Source organism: Pristiophorus japonicus, chromosome 9 (assembly GCF_044704955.1).
Source record: "Pristiophorus japonicus isolate sPriJap1 chromosome 9, sPriJap1.hap1, whole genome shotgun sequence".
Classification (NCBI taxonomy): domain Eukaryota; kingdom Metazoa; phylum Chordata; class Chondrichthyes; family Pristiophoridae; genus Pristiophorus; species Pristiophorus japonicus.
The window spans coordinates 117,959,604-117,976,789 of record NC_091985.1 but is presented as its reverse complement, the minus strand read 5'-3'; the positions used below and the strand labels follow the sequence as shown (position 1 = coordinate 117,976,789).

At 43.5% G+C, this 17,186-nt stretch overlaps 1 protein-coding gene across 8 annotated transcripts in view; it reads left to right on the top strand.

Annotated features, from left to right (window-relative positions):
- Positions 1–17,186, top strand: part of wdpcp (WD repeat containing planar cell polarity effector) — a 363,747-nt gene that overhangs the window by 48,598 nt on the left and 297,963 nt on the right. Inside the window, exon 1 of one of the 8 annotated variants that reach the window (XM_070889750.1) lies at positions 4,580–4,609. The exons of the other annotated variants lie outside the window; for them this stretch is intronic. The gene's annotated coding sequence lies outside the window, so the exon portion shown is untranslated. Of the gene's footprint in view, positions 1–4,579; positions 4,610–17,186 lie in introns of those variants that run through there. 8 annotated transcript variants of the gene reach the window in all.

Below are 17,186 nucleotides of genomic sequence, written 5' to 3'. Positions count from 1 at the left end.
GGTTCAGATCGAGATTCAGAATTTTAACATGGCCCCAACCTACCCATTTTTTTTCGGTTAAAATTACCCTCATTATATTGTACCAGCCATTCATGCATCATATAGCCAAATCCTTACATTTTACAAGATAAATTGTAATATAGTAATTTTGGAAATAGTTCATGCATTGTTTTAATAGAAGTTAGTCATTCACTTCCTTGTAAAATAGAGATGATAGTTATCACAATACTGAGTGCATTATTGTACAGATAACAACATTTCTTTCTTTCTTCCTCATTCCAATATATCCTTGACATTCCCCAGAAGGAAGCCTTTATTGATAGCAAGGAAAATGATGAAGCACATAATCCTTTAAAGATGTATTAAATGATGATGATTCTATGCAATCTTTCCACACCATATAAGCCATGCTACATAAAGGCACTGACGCTGGTATTTCAGTTCCTTTCGATATTAGTGGTTGGGCACTCCTTGCTTCAATTCCCACAAGGTGAAATGAACTGACTTCTCATTATGTTTTGTCTTTTTTGCAGCTTGTTACTCTATATGTAAAATAGCACAGACATTCAGATTTAAACATTGTATTATATGATCTCTATCCTTTATAACTACTATTGGTTAATTGATGCATCTTCTGTACTTAATGACCAGGGATGATGGAGCTTTTATTTTCCATTTGGCTGTCATTTTTGGTTCAGATGTCAAGGGATTGACTTCAGAGGTGAAAGCCCCTGCCTTGGAGTTTCAATGCCTTTCCCTGCAGTTGACAGCTCGGTATTCCTTGCTGCTATTCCACGTGTGAAATCAGGTCAGGGCACAAAAGCTCAATGTCACAACACCAATGTCAGAAATTACTTGCGTCCTTTGCAATTTTCCCGTTACCTTATTACTGTGATTTATAGAAAATGCTTTCATTCAAATGCAGAAGATCCTATTTAGTCTAAAAGTTAATTTTGCTTAATGAATGATGTGAAACAAAAACTATTGTGGAAATCCTTTCCTTATTTGCATCTATTTTTATCACAGTATATAGTGTAGAAATAGGCAGGGGTAAAGTATATGATAGAACTACTGTATTAGACTAACACACCCATTAAAGTAGTTAATTGTTCTTTCAGTCATTTAGTGGTTTAGCAGCTTGCGAGGGCATAATTGGATAGTGCTTGTTTCTCAGCTGCAAAACGGGGCAAAAGCGTTCATTTTGCGGGGTTACATCCCAAGAACACCTGAAAGACGTCCAATGTAATTTTGGACGACATTCAGGACTTCCTGGTGGCCACCTTAAACAGGCATTGAATGCTTTGCATATGCTGATGAGGGACCTAGTGCCTGTTTGAGGATACCTCCTGGAAATTGGTCAGTGCTGAACGGATTATGTGTCAGGCATGCAGTGCTCGGATTTGCCTGATTTAGATGCTGTCTAACCAGAGCTCTGTAAGGGGAGGAAAACCGATAGCCAAACTGAATTGTAGGGCTTATAAGTTTTAGGAGGTTCTGAGGAATCGGGAGTTCCCGTCTTTGTAGCGATTGTAATTGTATGTAAAACTCGCTTATGTATGTAAAGCACGCTTATACACTTGCTTGAATGGGTTTTAAGAAGGGGAAGCAACAAAGCTTGCTAATGAACCATCATAAATAGCCAACATTGCATTGACCCTTAGAAACTGAGGCAAAGTTGAACACATTCCAGAAAGGTGACACCATGGGTGATGGACAGGTGGGTCTGAGTGGTTCTTCCCCACCTGTCCATCTCCCATGGTGTCATCCTTCTTAAATGTGTTCAACTTTGCCTCAGTTTCTCATGACATGTGAATCGACCTTGCTTCCCAGGGTTTGCTATCTTTCTAGGCTGTTGATTCTCCAATGCCCTTGTTATTCAGGACTGAGTGTATGTTTTCATCTTCTATCAGCCTGTGCTAAGAGTCAATGCAGTGTTGGCTATTTATGATGGTTCATTAACCATCAAGCTTTGCAACATAGCAAACTTTGCTGCTTCCCCTTCTTAAAACCCATTCAAGCAAGTGTATAAGCGTGCTTTATGTACATAAGCGAGTTTTACATACAATTACAATCGCTATAAAGACAGAGGAACTCCCGATTCCTCAGAACCTCCTAATACTGATAAGCCCTACAATTCAGTTCAGGTATCGGTTTCCCTCCACTTACAGCTCTTTAAAGAGACCACTGGAGGCCCCCATCAAAAGGTCAGTCTTTTTTAAAACTTACCTTGATGTGAAGCTGGGAGGACCACTCCTGTGGGTTGCTGACGGCTTGCGCTTGTCCCCCTACCGCCCTGCTACCTCCTGTTGGCCGCTGCCAGCTCTCACTTGAGCCCTCCTGCCCCGTGACCTACTGCGGGCCGCTGCGGTGTGGCAGTCGGCTCAAATTAGTCTTGTCAACACGGGTAAGCTGGGTCTGAAGGTCTGACAGGCACCCACAGGATTGTGACAATATTATGACGCCTAGTGGACACCTTATACATTAGCTTCTGGGACTTGCCTTTGGCGCCATCCTATAATCTTGGAGAATTTTTCTACCTGTTTTTCAAGTTTTAGGAACCTATGACTCAGTAGCTCACTCTGTGGGATGGATTCAAGCCTGTTTGCATAATCAGGTCACAGTGTTACACTTGGAGCATCAGATCACTAGGATTTTTCTAATTGCTGCAGGAATCTAGTAATTTAGGTCTAAATCTAAGCTATAAATACTAATGTGGAAAAATGCAGGGCAATGGGTTGCATGACCTAATGCGCGCCTCAGATAGTACTTAGTACCAACAACTGTACTCTGATCTTACTCTAATATTATTGATGGAAAACTGACAAAAATACCGTAGGAATAAAGCAATTATGTGTAAGAGTGGATCTGATGTACCTAAAGTTGCTTGGTTCATAAGGCCACAACACCAGTCTTGTGTTTTTGAGGGCATAGTTAGATTATTTCCTTATTACTCCTTTGCGAGTTGATACCAAATGTGATTGTGTTAATTTGGAGTAATTAATTTAATGAAAAGTTTAATATTGAAAAATACGGAAACTTTGTTTGGACCATTCTTTTGAAAAGTAATTTTGAAGCAATTTTTAAAAAAATTATAAAATTACAGTTTATGCCTCTGAAAAGTTCTACCCATTGGTTTTGCATCTTTTGAAAGCAACAGTTGAGCTTTTTGTTCATAAGCAAACTGGATTCCAGTCCAAGATAAGAACAACTACCAATAAATATAAAAGCAAAGATAGCTCGCCAAATTACCAGTAACGTTTTTTTACTCAGCAAGTTGTGATCTGGAATGTACTGCCTGAAAGGGCAGTGCAAGCAGGTTCAATAATAGCTTTCAAAAGAGAACTGGATAAATACTTGAAGGGAAAATATTTTCAGGGCTATGGGGAAAGAGCATGGGAGTGGGATTAATTGTATAGCTCTTCAAGGAGCTGGCACAGGCACGATGGGCTGAATGGCCTTCTTTTGTGCTGTATCATTCTATGATTCTATGATAATAGATAAATATATACATAGGTGAATTTTATTGCATGCTACAATGGATGATTGGTGTTATAAGATTGTGACTGAGTGGCATTGTAAAACAGTTTCTCAGTTTTCATAATATCAGCATGGGTAAGGAAGATGTTCTCCTAAATTATGTAAACATAAGTAAAATAACTTTCTTAGCGCACCTTCAGTCTCTGCAATGTCTTGCTCCTTCACATTACATGGCTGAGTTTACAAGGCTCTGCCTGTGGCGTGTAGCCTCACGGGTGTTGGGCATGGGTCATAAAATCACGCTTATGACCTCACAAATTCAAATCACAACTTTTGCATGGTGCAATTTTGGGGGAGAAATAAGACAGTACTACAGACAAGCTATTTTACAACCCTCCGAGATATCTGCACTCCTCTAATTCTGGCCTCGAGCATCCTTGATTTTACTCGCTCCACCATTGGTGGCCATGCCTTCAGCTGCCAAGGCCCTAAGCTCTGGAATTTCCTCTCTAAACCTCTTTGCTTCTTTACCTTTCTTTCCTCCTTCAGGACGCTCCTTAAAACCAACCTCTTTGACCAAGCTTTTGGTTATTTGCCCTATTATCTCCTTATGAGGCTTGGTGTCATATTTTGTTTGATAATGCTCCTGTGAAGTGCTTTGGGACGTTTTACTACGTTAAAGGCACTATTTAAATACTTGTTTTTATTGTTGTAGTAAAATCATTGAAATTAGGTCCCATGCTGAATTTTACAACTCTCAATGAGGGTCTACCACATGCACACCTCACCCATATAAAGTGGGCCTGGTTTGCTTTGACCTAACTCTTAAAGCAATGTTACTGCTGTTTCAGTTACTGCTAAAGCATAGGTTTTTGACTGAGTATTTCTGCTTCTGTGTTGAGCATCTTCCCTACCTTTTCTACTGTGTATTTTTGTCTTTTTTGTATAGTCTTCACTTTGCTATGGGTATGTCGGCGTGGACCTATCTTTGCTGCTTTCTCTTCACTGCAGTGCTAGGATCATGCCATTTGCTGTGGGTGACTTACAGGCAACTTCAAGAATCTTCCCATACTGTGGAAGTCACAGTGCCATTAAGCTTCTGTTGCAACATGACCCTTCCGGGCTACCCCAGGTACAGCTGCCAGTTAAGCCAGTTTGTAGTTCATATCTATATAAAGCAAGTGACTGATGCCATGCTTGCCAGGGGAAACAACTTAATTACTTTCCCAGTGGAAGGAAGATACCAACATGTGAGACACCGGCAGGCTCCCCAAAAACATTATAGATCCAACCCAGGAGATCATTAGGGTTCTATACATGAACTTGAATATATCCACGAACGGAAAGGGTTACCATTCCATAAAAGTGCAGGTAGTTTCCAACCACTGGAAGGTGACCATTATCCATGGAGCACCCCCATTGGTTTTGTTATGCTGTAGTCTGTGTTGCTGCCTGCATTATTTGAAAGTCCTGAGAGAATGAATGGCTAACTCTTTCGATGGAAACTTTGTGCTGCATGCACTTTGGGAGACCAGAGCTACCCTTTACATCCATGGCTTATGACTCCAGTTAGAAACCTCTGTACAGCATAAATAAAATAAAACCCATCCTTCATAAATTGAGTTACTGTGGAGCACATCATAGCAATGCTGAATGCTAAAGTAATGATTACGTTAATTGAACTATTCAAGCAGGATGCTGCTCTACAATCTAGTGAAAGTCTCCAAAATTGTCATTGCTGCATGCAACACAATTTCTCCATCTAAATTGGAGTAAATATATAAAGGGATGATAAAGGCTGCAGGCTACCAGGTTGTGGATAGGGAGGAGAAAGTCTGGAGAGAGATTGGTGCAGAAAAGTGATAGGAACATTTTCTCTACTGAAGCTGAATTGCCAATCTTAAGCCTACTCCCAGCACATTACCATTCCCCAGCCGCATCCAACAAGCATTCTCCACATTAAAGAGAAAGAAAAGTTCAATATTCACATGAAATATGTGGCCGATCTCCATCTCCCTTGAGCAGGTGCGTAATCACTGGTAACATGGGAATGCATGAACCTGCCCTTTAACCTCGGCTGCAGTTTTCTAAAGCACCGTTCCTTTTAATTAAAGAAGATATACAAATATCAGTAACTCTTTTGGAACAGATCTCACTGCTGAATAGCTGTTGTCATGCAAACAGAGATGTGTGATTGAACAAACTTGCAGCGATTTTAAAAGGCCGATGCATGTCAGCCCATTTACATTTAGCACTTAACTGCAGCATAGTTTTGCCCTTGAGAAGGCCAGCTAGCTGATTTCATCATATTGAAGAATTACAATAAAACAAACTGCTTTCATAAACATATATCTTTTGCCAGATGTTGCCATGCACATTTACAATACAATGACTGGGCATTTAAAATTGTTAGCCGTGTTCAACATCTTTAACAAAATATTCTGCACTGGTGCATTGAGATATAAGATGGAAGCAGACATATGTTCTTTGGCACAGGATATATTTATTGTAGTCAAAATTTTTTTTTTCCATTGCTAAGTGCAGTAATGTTTATGTAAGAGTATATTCCAATCCTAAATAGCCTTCACAGCAATGTACAATGCATCAAGATGCTTGGAATGTGAAGAAAGGGCTGGTTTTATATTAATTAATTATCACTGTCACATTGAGGCATGCAGATATTTTCAACGTGAGATTTAGCAATCAGCTTTGTCATAAGGACACATTATTATTGATGAGTAGAAAGGACTATCTGGAAAATCACTTCTTAAAGGTTAAACTATCTTTTATGTAATTGCCAGTAACTAAGTTCTATAGATGTGTTTGTTTGCCTAATTTCTTCATAAATGGGTTTAGGAGTGATCATTTTTCATTGCTTTTAAAGGGGAAAGAAAAGAAAAAGATAGACTCACATTTATATAGCGCCTTTCACGACCACCGGACGTCTCAAAGCGCTTCACTGCCAATGAAGTACTTTTGGAGTGTCGTCACTGTTGTAATGTGGGAAACGTGGCAGCTAATTTGCGCATAGCAACTCCCACAAACAGCAATGTGATAATGACCAGATAATTTGTTTTTGTTATGTTGATTGAGGGATATTGACCAGGACACCGGGGATAACTCCCCTGCTCTTCTTCGAAATAGTGCCATGGAATCTTTTACGTTCACCTGAGATGATTTAACATCTCATCCGAAAGGCAGCACCTCACAGTGCAGCACTGCACTGGAGTGTCAGCCTCGATTTATGTGCTTGGGTCTTTGGAGCAGGATTTGACCCCACAACCTTCTGACTCAGAGGCGAGTATGCTACCCACTGAGCCACAGCTGACACTGATATGACAATGATATTGGTGACAATCGGTCTTACTTTTTTAACATTTTTCTCATAGTGACAAGTCATGCAATATAGTTTAATTGCATTAGTATCAAATCCAGAATGACTAATACATGGCATTATTCATACTTGTGTGCAGTCAGATGTTTATATGCACTGCAGACATTTGTGCTGATTATCAGTCTTTATTACGATTAATCATTTTGCATCAGTTGCTTTCAGTTACAGTTTTCATTACAATTCCTGTCTGATCTGTTAATGTTTACCTGTTAAATCCCACCGTGTGTCACTTTAACACATTTATATACACGTAAGCACAGCATTGTCATTACCTCAGGTTAGCTCCTCGTCAGGTGCTGTGGACAAATGCAATGAGGTTACATGCATTGTTTGATTAGACGCATTTAGTCATCACTAGAGTTGTAATAATTCTGTAACTGCCTTTTGAAATTGTGAACTAAAAATTTAATTTTTGTGAAAATACATCTCGGAATCTTCCAAAGATGCTCGCAAGGCAACGTGGGTACAATCAATGCAGCGTTGGGGAAGCCAGCAATCCCACAGCCCTGTTATGCATTGCCTGGGTGGTCATGGGGGAATTTTATATAGTTATTCCTCCAGGCATATAGTGCAGCAGTCACCTGCTGAATGCAGATATGTATTGCATGTTGAGAAACGGCGCACACATCCCCAGTTGTGGCCTGGAATGATCCAGATGTATAAAATGAAAGTGCAGCTGTAACCTTTACTTGAACTGACAAAGCAGTCCTGATGCTTCTAGGATGCAGGTCTGCTTTTATTAACTCACAGATCTCGGTTACAATGTATTTGCGGAAACACAGCCTTCTCACACAGTCTGCCTCACTCAGGTGCAGGTACGAATGCCTGTCTCGGTATACCCAATGTGGGTATGGCCTCCTGCCCATCATCCTACATGCTCTGAGGTTCCTCCGGTGATGCTGTCAAATCAATCCTCTCTACAGCACCATCACGCAGAAGGCTTGCACGAGGTATGGCATTGTCAATATTGCCCGCATAATTAAATTGCAGCTTTACAACAATCTCAAAACAGCAGGAAAAAGCACTCACACTTCTTCTTTCCTCTCTCTCCAAGGTGCACGCCCTAGTATGGACCACACCCTGCTCTGCGCATGCGCAATAGGCTTGCTTACAATGGGAAGATAGGCATTCAATGAAGCCATTTGGGGCAACAAAGTGTAATGTAAGTCTTGTTTTTGTTTTTTTTCAAAGTACCACCCCACCACCTCCTTTCCTCACCGGGCTCGAGGATCGGAGCATTGACCGGTCAGCTCGGCTCCCCCCGGGCTTCTTTTGAAGCTGGTGAAGTGGACAGTATTGAGAATGAAAACCGAGCTTTTAGAAATTGATAACTTGTAGCCTAAGGGTTCTCATCCCTTATGTAAGAAATGTAAGTGGCTGGCAGTTCAGTTCGGCTTCCACCCCATCCCCTGGGCTTCTTTTGAACCCAAGGCCCTATGTCCAGGCGAGGGCGTGATTCTGCGAGCCGACCCTCGAGCCCAGTGAGGAGAGGTTCAGTGGTGGGGTGGTACTTTGAAAAAAATCAAAAATTCAAGAATTGCATTACACTTCCAATTTCTCCCTTTTGACTTTGAAAAAAATAAGATTTATGATGCATAGTTTCTGCCGCCTTCACTCCCTCCAAAACATCGGCTAAAAACAATGGCGTCCTTCTGCGCCGATTTTGTAATATGCGCTGATTTTTGTTAAGTAGCCAGAAGGTTTTTTGGGAGTGGTCATATACGCCATCCTCGGAAAAATGTAAGTTGGACAAACTTGCTTAAATGTCAAAAACTGGTGTAGAAATCAAGTTACGTCCCCATGACACAAAAATATCGTAGCCTAAAAAAAAATCGTGCCTAAGTGAATTACGGTAGCGCAGAAATTTGGGGAAACTTGGAGATTTTTATTTACTCAAAAAAAAACGGTGTGCACCAAAAAAATGGCATAGCTTCAACTACTCGAGCTCCACATTTCAAAGCTTGAGCAACGGCTGGAGTCACTACAGTGCATCTGCGAGGCTGAGAGCTACATGGATATCACGTTTCAGGAGATGGTCCCCCTGCAGCTTAGAAGCATGCAGGCAGAGAGGAAGTGGGTGAACACCAGACTGAGGGAGAACACTAGGCAGGTAGTGCAGGAATCCTCCCCTCCCCAAGTCCATCTTGCTTTCCAACCAATATTCTCTTCTGAGCACCGGTGATGGTGCCTCTGGGGAGTGCAGCCAGAGCCAAGTCCAAGGTACCATGGGTGGTTCAGCTGCACAGGGGGGGGAGGGACAAAGAATAAAAGAGCTTTAGTGGTGGGGGATTCAATAGTTAGGGGAATAGAGAGGCGTTTCTGCAGCCGTAGACGTGATTCCAGAATGGTATGGTGCCTCCCTGGTGTCAGGGTCAAGGATGACACAGAGCGGACGCAGGCCATTCTGGGGGAGAGGGTGAACAGCTAGCGGTCATGGTCCATATTGGGACCAATGACCTAGATAGAAAGAAGGATGAGGTCCTGCAGGCAGAATTAAGGGAGCTAGGAGAAAAATTAAAGGGTTGGATCTCAAAGGTAGTAATCTCTGGGTTACTACTGGTGCCACATGCTAATGAGTACAAGAACAGAAGGATAGAGAGGATGATCGCGTGGCTGGAGAGTTGGTGCAGGAGGGACCTGGACAAACCGGACAGGTTGCACCTCAACAGCGTCGGGACCAATATCCTCGGAGTTTTGCTAATGCTGTTGGGGAGAGTTTAAACTAGCTTGGCAGGGGGATGGGAACCTGAGAACAAATTCAATAGGGAAGGAAGTAAAGCTGAAATTGCAAAGCAAGAATGTAGAAAGTGAATCTGTAAGTCGTAATCAAGAAGGTCTTCCAATGCTAAATGGTATATACTTTAATGCAAGGTGTACAGCAAAATTCTAAAAGGACAAAGAGTGTTAAAAAAGCAAGCCTGAAGGCTTTGTGTCTTAATGCAAGGAGTATCCGCAATAAGGTGGATGAATTAACTGTGCAAATAGATGTTAACAAATATGATGTGATTGGGATTACGGAGACGTGGCTCCAGGATGATCAGGGCTGGGAACTCAACATCCAGGGGTATTCAACATTCAGGAAGGATAGAATAAAAGGAAAAGGAGATGGGGTAGCATTGCTGGTTAAAGAGGAGATTAATGCAATAGTTAGGAAAGACATTAGCTTGGATGATGTGGAATCTATATGGGTAGAGCTGCAGAACACTAAAGGGCAAAAATCGTTAGTGGGAGTTGTGTACAGACCTCCAAACAGTAGTAGTGATGTTGGGGAGGGCATCAAACAGGAAATTAGGAGTGCATGCAATAAAGGTGCAGCAGTTATAATGGGTGACTTTAATATGCACATAGATTGGGCCAGCCAAACTGGAAGCAATACGGTGGAGGAGGATTTCCTGGAGTGCATAAGGGATGGTTTTCTAGACCAATATGTCGAGGAACCAACTAGGGGGGAGGCCATTTTAGACTGGGTGTTGTGTAATGAGAGAGGATTAATTAGCAATCTCATTGTGCGAGACCCCTTGGGGAAGAGTGACCATAATATGGTGGAATTCTGCATTAGGATGGAGAATGAAACAGTTAATTCAGAGACCATGGTCCAGAACTTAAAGAAGGGTAACTTTGAAGGTATGAGGCATGAATTGGCTAAGATAGATTGGCTAATGATACTTAAGGGGTTGACTGTGGATGGGCAATGGCAGACATTTAGAGACCGCATGGATGAACTACAACAATTGTACATTCCTGTCTGGCGTAAAAATAAAAAAGGGAAGGTGGCTCAACCGTGGCTATCTAGGGAAATCAGGGATAGTATTAAAGCCAAGGAAATGGCATACAAATTGGCCAGAAATAGCAGCGAACCTGGGGACTGGGAGAAATTTAGAACTCAGCAGAGGCGGACAAAGGGTTTGATTAGGGCAGGGAAAATGGAGTACGAGAAGAAGCTTGCAGGGAACATTAAGGCGGATTGCAAAAGTTTCTATAGGTATGTAAAGAGAAAAAGGTTAGTAAAGACAAACGTAGGTCCCCTGCAGTCAGAATCAGGGGAAGTCATAACGGGGAACAAAGAAATGGCGGACCAATTGAACAAGTACTTTGGTTCGGTATTCACTAAGGAGGACACAAACAACCTTCCGGATATAAAAGTGGTCAGAGGGTCTAGTAAGGAGGAGGAACTGAGGGAAATCTTTATTAGTCGGGAAATTGTGTTGGGGAAATTGATGGGATTGAAGGCCGATAAATCCCCAGGGCCTGATGGACTGCATCCCAGAGTACTTAAGGAGGTGGCCTTGGAAATAGCGGATACATTGACAGTCATTTTCCAACATTCCATTGACTCTGGATCAGTTCCTATCGAGTGGAGGGTAGCCAATGTAACCCCACTTTTTAAAAAAGGGAGAGAGAAAGCAGGGAATTATAGACCGGTCAGCCTGACCTCAGTAGTGGGTAAAATGATGGAATCAATTATTAAGGATGTCATAGCAGTGCATTTGGAAAATGGTGACATGATAGGTCCAAGTCAGCATGGATTTGTGAAAGGGAGATCATGCTTGACAAATCTTCTGGAATTTTTTGAGGATGTGTCCAATAAAGTGGACAAAGGAGTACCAGTTGATGTGGTATATTTGGACTTTCAGAAGGCTTTCGACAAGGTCCCACACAGGAGATTAATGTGCAAAGTTAAAGCACATGGGATTGGGGGTAGTGTGCTGACGTGGATTGAGAACTGGTTGTCAGACAGGAAGCAAAGAGTAGGAGTAAATGGGTACTTTTTGGAATGGCAGGCAGTGACTAGTGGGGTACCGCAGGGTTCTGTGCTGGTGCCCCAGTTGTTTACATTGTACATTAATGATTTAGACGAGGGGATTAAATGTAGTATCTCCAAATTTGCGGATGACACTAAGTTGGGTGGCAGTGTGAGCTGCGAGGAGGATGCTATGAGGCTGCAGAGTGACTTGGATAGGTTAGGTGAGTGGGCAAATGCGTGGCAGATGAAGTATAATGTGGATAAATGTGAGGTTATCCACTTTGGTGGTAAAAACAGAGAGACAGACTATTATCTGAATGGTGACAGATTAGGAAAAGGGAAGGTGCAACGAGACCTAGGTGTCATGGTACATCAGTCATTGAAGGTTGGCATGCAGGTACAGCAGGCGGTTAAGAAAGCAAATGGCATGTTGGCCTTCATAGCGAGGGGATTTGAGTACAGGGGCAGGGAGGTGTTGCTACAGTTGTACAGGGCCTTGGTGAGGCCACACCTGGAGTATTGTGTACAGTTTTGGTCTCCTAACTTGAGGAAGGACATTCTTGCTATTGAGGGAGTGCAGCGAAGATTCACCGGACTGATTCCCGGGATGGTGGGACTGACCTATCAAGAAAGACTGGATCAACTGGGCTTGTATTCACTGGAGTTCAGAAGAGTGAGAGGGGACCTCATAGAAACGTTTAAAATTCTGATGGGTTTGGACAGGTTGGATGCAGGAAGAATGTTCCCAATGTTTGGGAAGTCCAGAACCAGGGGTCACAATCTAAGGATAAGGGGTAAGCCATTTAGGACCGAGATAAGGAGAAACTTCTTCACCCAGAGAGTGGTGAACCTGTGGAATTCTCTACCACAGAAAGTAGTTGAGGCCAATTCACTAAATATATTCAAAAGGGAGTTAGATGAAGTCCTTACTACTCGGGGGATCAAGGGGTATGGCGTGAAAGCAGAAAGGGGGTACTGAAGTTTCATGTTCAGCCATGAACTCATTGAATGGCGGTGCAGGCTAGAAGGGCTGAATGGCCTGCTCCTGCACCTATTTTCTATGTTTCTATGTTTCTATGAACCAGGCGGATGAGCTGGGAGCCAGGTAGACACTTGGGAGTATGACGTTATAGCCATTACAGAAACATGGCTGAAAGAGGGGCAGGTTTGGCAGCTCAATATTCCAGGTTACAGGATTTTTAGACAGGACAGAGAGGGGGGTAAAATGGTGGGGGGGGGGGTGCGGTTGTGGTATTGATTAAAGAAACTATTACAGCTGTGAGGAGGGATGATATGTTAGAGGGATCATAAAATGAGGCCATATGGGTCGAACTGAAAAAAAAAGGGCGATCACACTACTGGGCTAGTATTATAGATCCCCAAACAGTGGGAGGGAGATAGAGGAGCAAAAATGTTGGCAAATTTCTGTGAAGCCCAAAAACCATCGGACAGTAATAGTAGGGAATTTCAACTATCTTAATATTGATTGGGACAAATGTAGTGTGAAGGGTATAGAGGGTGCGGAATTTCTAAAATGCATTCAAGAGAACTTTTTTAGTCAGTATGTAACAAGCCCAACATGGGAGAGGGCGGTTCTGGATTTAGTTTTGGGGAGTGAGGCTGGGCAGATGGAAGGGGTATCAGTGGGAGAGCACTTGGATGCCAGTGACTATAATTCAGTCAGATTCAAGGTAGTTATGGATAAGGACAAAGATAGACTAGGAATAAAAGTTCCAAACTGGGGACAAGCTAACTTTGCTAAATTGAGAAATGATTTGGCCACAGTGGACTGGAAACAACTACTTGAAGGAAATCAGTGTCTGAACTGTGGGAGGCATTCAAGGAGGAGATCCGGAGGGCTCAGGCCAAACATATGCCCTTAAAGAAAAAGGGTGGGGATAGCAATTCTAGAGTCCTCTGGATGTCTAGAGACTTACAGGGGAGGATAAAGAAGAAAAGGGAAGCTTATGTCATATACCGGCGGATAAATACGGTAGAATCCCTGGAGGAATTTAGGGCCCAAGTTTCCGATACCCGGTAGAATGGCGCACCTCTGAGAGGCCCGCCTATTTTCTAGAACTCTAAAAGTGCCTAAAACTTAGCTCGCGATTCTCCGATATCTGTAGGCCTGTTTCCAGCTCAGCGCGGTGCAGCAGGAGATGCTGGGGGCAGAGCAAACAGCGTTCTGAGCAAGCACTGTTGGCAGGGAGGGGCGGGGCTAGGGCCCAGCGTCAGTTTGAGTGCCGGCAGCGTTGAACATGCACAATGGCACACAAACATTGGCAATCGGCCAGCTTTAAAGGAACATGCAGAAAATTTATTTTTGGGTGTGAGCTGTGCAAAGCCTTCTGAGTGATTTTTTGTACCTGAAGGAGTGCTGTTAGCAGTACTGTGGAAGAAATCAGCTGCTCGAATCAGTGAGTGCTGTTTGTTGCTGCTAAACTTCCAGAACAAGTGCTGTATAGGTGCATGAAAAATAAGGGCCGTGTGTTTTGAAAAATCACTGAGTGTCAATTCAATACAGCAATGGAACAACGTCTACCAAGAACGAAGAATTTCTTGCACGAGGAAGTAGAGACACTAGTTAATGTGATTGAGCAGAGATGGCAGGAGCTGGATACCAGCAACAGAGGTCGCACACATGTGCCACCCAAAGAAATGAAGAAACGCTAGAACCTAGTTGCAGAAGATTACTGCGCAGTGGTGCATAGCAGGAGATCTGGAAGCCAGTGTAAAAAGAAATGGCACGACCTTGGTCAAGTAGTTAGTGTAAGTAATATTTTCATTTTCCAATGGAATCTCAATTGTAAATATGACCAACTGTATATGTCCCACCCTGCAGAAAGACGCACTCTGTAAAAAGTTATATTTTAATCTTTGCAGAAGAAATTGGCCCACAACAAAAGGAAAAGAACTTGAACAGGAGGAGGTGTGCCTGATCTTCAGCCATTGACACCCTTGGAACAGAGGGTCGCTGCTTTGATGAGTCGTACCTGGAGAAAAGCAATCAGTACAGCACAAGCTGGGCCCACACGCGAGAGAGAGGGTAAGTCCTGAAAATGCATCGTGACCCTTCGAATCAACCTGCTGCTTGGCCTATGTGTGAGACTTCTCATGCCACCCATCCTGTGCTGCTAACCATTTGACTGTTCTGTTATATTTTGCAGAAGATGATGTCAATCCTGAAGATACTGAAGAAGAACCAGAAGAATCAGATGCGGACGGTCCAGACCAAGAATGGCTGCCGGGGTTGACTGAACTGTCTTCAGGGGAGACTTTTGAACTTAATGTGTATCAGTCCACATTAACGGACATCAGTTTTTCAAACACTTGCATAGGTTCTGGTCCGACCATCGATGGTTTCACAGATTCCGAGGTTGCAGGTCACAGTGGTGCTGGTGGTGGTGGTTGTGTATTGCAGCACTTTACATCCAGTGCACCACCGTCCCAGAGTGCGCCTCCCACTGGAGGGGTGCCGCCTGCAAGACCCAGGGCCCTACTGTCCCAGCCTCTGCCTCCCACTGGAGTGGTGCCGCGAGGCAGATCCAGGCAGAGGAGAAGGAGAATCGAAACACACTCTCCTGAGATGCAGCGTGCAACAGATATGGGTCAGGTTGTGGCATTGGGTATGGAGACCAATGAGCTTACCCGATCACTCGTGGGCAGCGTCAGTACGGTGGGTGAAGAGGTAACGGTACTGATGGGAGAAATAGCAGTAATAACATAGGAAATGAGGGAGGGAATGTCAGAGGGAGTGCAGGCGATGGCACAGCTCGTCAGGGAGGGCATGCAAGTGACGGCACAGGCCTTCATGGAGGTAGCTGCTGCAATAAAGGCACACAGCCCGGCCAATCAAATTACTCCCCCATGAAGAAGTGAACATTCACCGAGATGTGGATGTAGAGTTGGTTGCAGCCTTTCTTTGCTGCTTTTGTTCTTGTTCTTGATGTAACTGTAGTAACTCTTTTCAAATTGAAATTGTTTTCTAAGTTTTGTAACTTTACAACTTATAAGTGATCTTCGAGTGTAAATGTTCTCACATTTTGTAAGTTATTTAATTTTGCACCTAAAAAGTGATCTTGAAGTTTCAGTGATCTTAAGTGTAAGATTTTTCACTTTGAAATTCTTTTGTAACTTTTGTAACTTTACAAGTTTATAAGTGATCTTAAAGAGTCTTATTAAAGTAAAGTTTGATATCAACAAATATTTTATTACACTAACGTGCAGTACGTTGTGAACTTTTCAATAAAATATATTTACATTAAAACTGAATCATGTTCCATTAACACAATACAACATAGGAACAACTCCAAAAAATAAACATGTCCATGCGGAACAGTTGTCACTGAGCCCTCCGGCATCAGTAATTGAAGCGTTCACGGATGAGCTGCTGGCGCAGGGTTCGAGCAGTCGTTAAAGGAGCACGATGGACTGCCCTCCTCTGACGTTGTGCTCCGACATCAGGCACTTGCATGCTTTCCTGATCGTTGTCATCATCCTCATCCTGCTTTTCCAAATTACTATCATCAGGCACTCTCACCTCATGTGGGTCTTCTGGTTCCTCTATCAGCTCCTGCTGCCTCATGATGGCTAAGTTATGCAGCATGTAGCACACAACAGTGAACTGACCGACAATCTCAGGGGAGTATTGCAAGTGGCCTCCGGAATGGTCCACGCATCGGAAACGCTGTTTCAAGTTGCCAATGGTCCTCTCCAAGATGCTGCGCGTCGCAATGTGCGCCATGTTGTATTTATTGTGTTCCTAACACAGATGAGACTGCACACAGGGAGTTAAAGTAACAGTGACCTCAATCTTTATTAAGACACTCCGGAGTGAGGAACAGGCCTTAGGGACCGACTTATACACAGTGCTCCCAAGGGCTGCTAGGATCCTTTGGGACTTCAGGGGATGCGCTCCCTGGTGGCGGAACATGGGAGTGCATGCTTTACAGATACACAACATCACTCCCCCCGCCCCCACCCAAAGTCAAAGTGAAAATTATTTACAAGGTGAGGCGGTTGGGAGCCTTTCTTTCCCTGGTGGACCGCCTCGGTACAAATGTCTGTTCTGGTGTGTTGGCTGTGCTCTCGCTGGGCTGGCATGTTGTTGGCCCTGCAGGGCTGCTGGGTGAGCCTGGCCTTTCTGGGCTGTTGGGCTTGATGGGTTCGATTTCCTGGTCCGGGGTGGTGTCGTTGATCCTTTGGGTGTGTGTTGTGGGCTCGAACAAGGTGGTGTCTGCTGTGGGTTGTTCAGGGCAGTCTGTGAACCGCAGCCTTGTTTGGTCCAGGTGCTTTCTGCAAATTTGTCTATTGTCTAGTTTGACTACAAACACCCTACTCCCTTCTTTAGCTATCACCGTGCCCGTGATCCACTTGGGACCATATCCATAGTTTAGCACATACACAGGGTCATTCAGATCAATTTCCCATGACACAGTGGCACGACCGTCGGTTATATTTTGTTGCTGCCGTCTGCTCTTTACCTGATCATGCAGGTTGGGGTGAACCAGCGAAAGTCTGGTTTTAAGTGTCCTTTTCATGAGTAGCTCAGCCGGGGGCACCCCTGTGAGC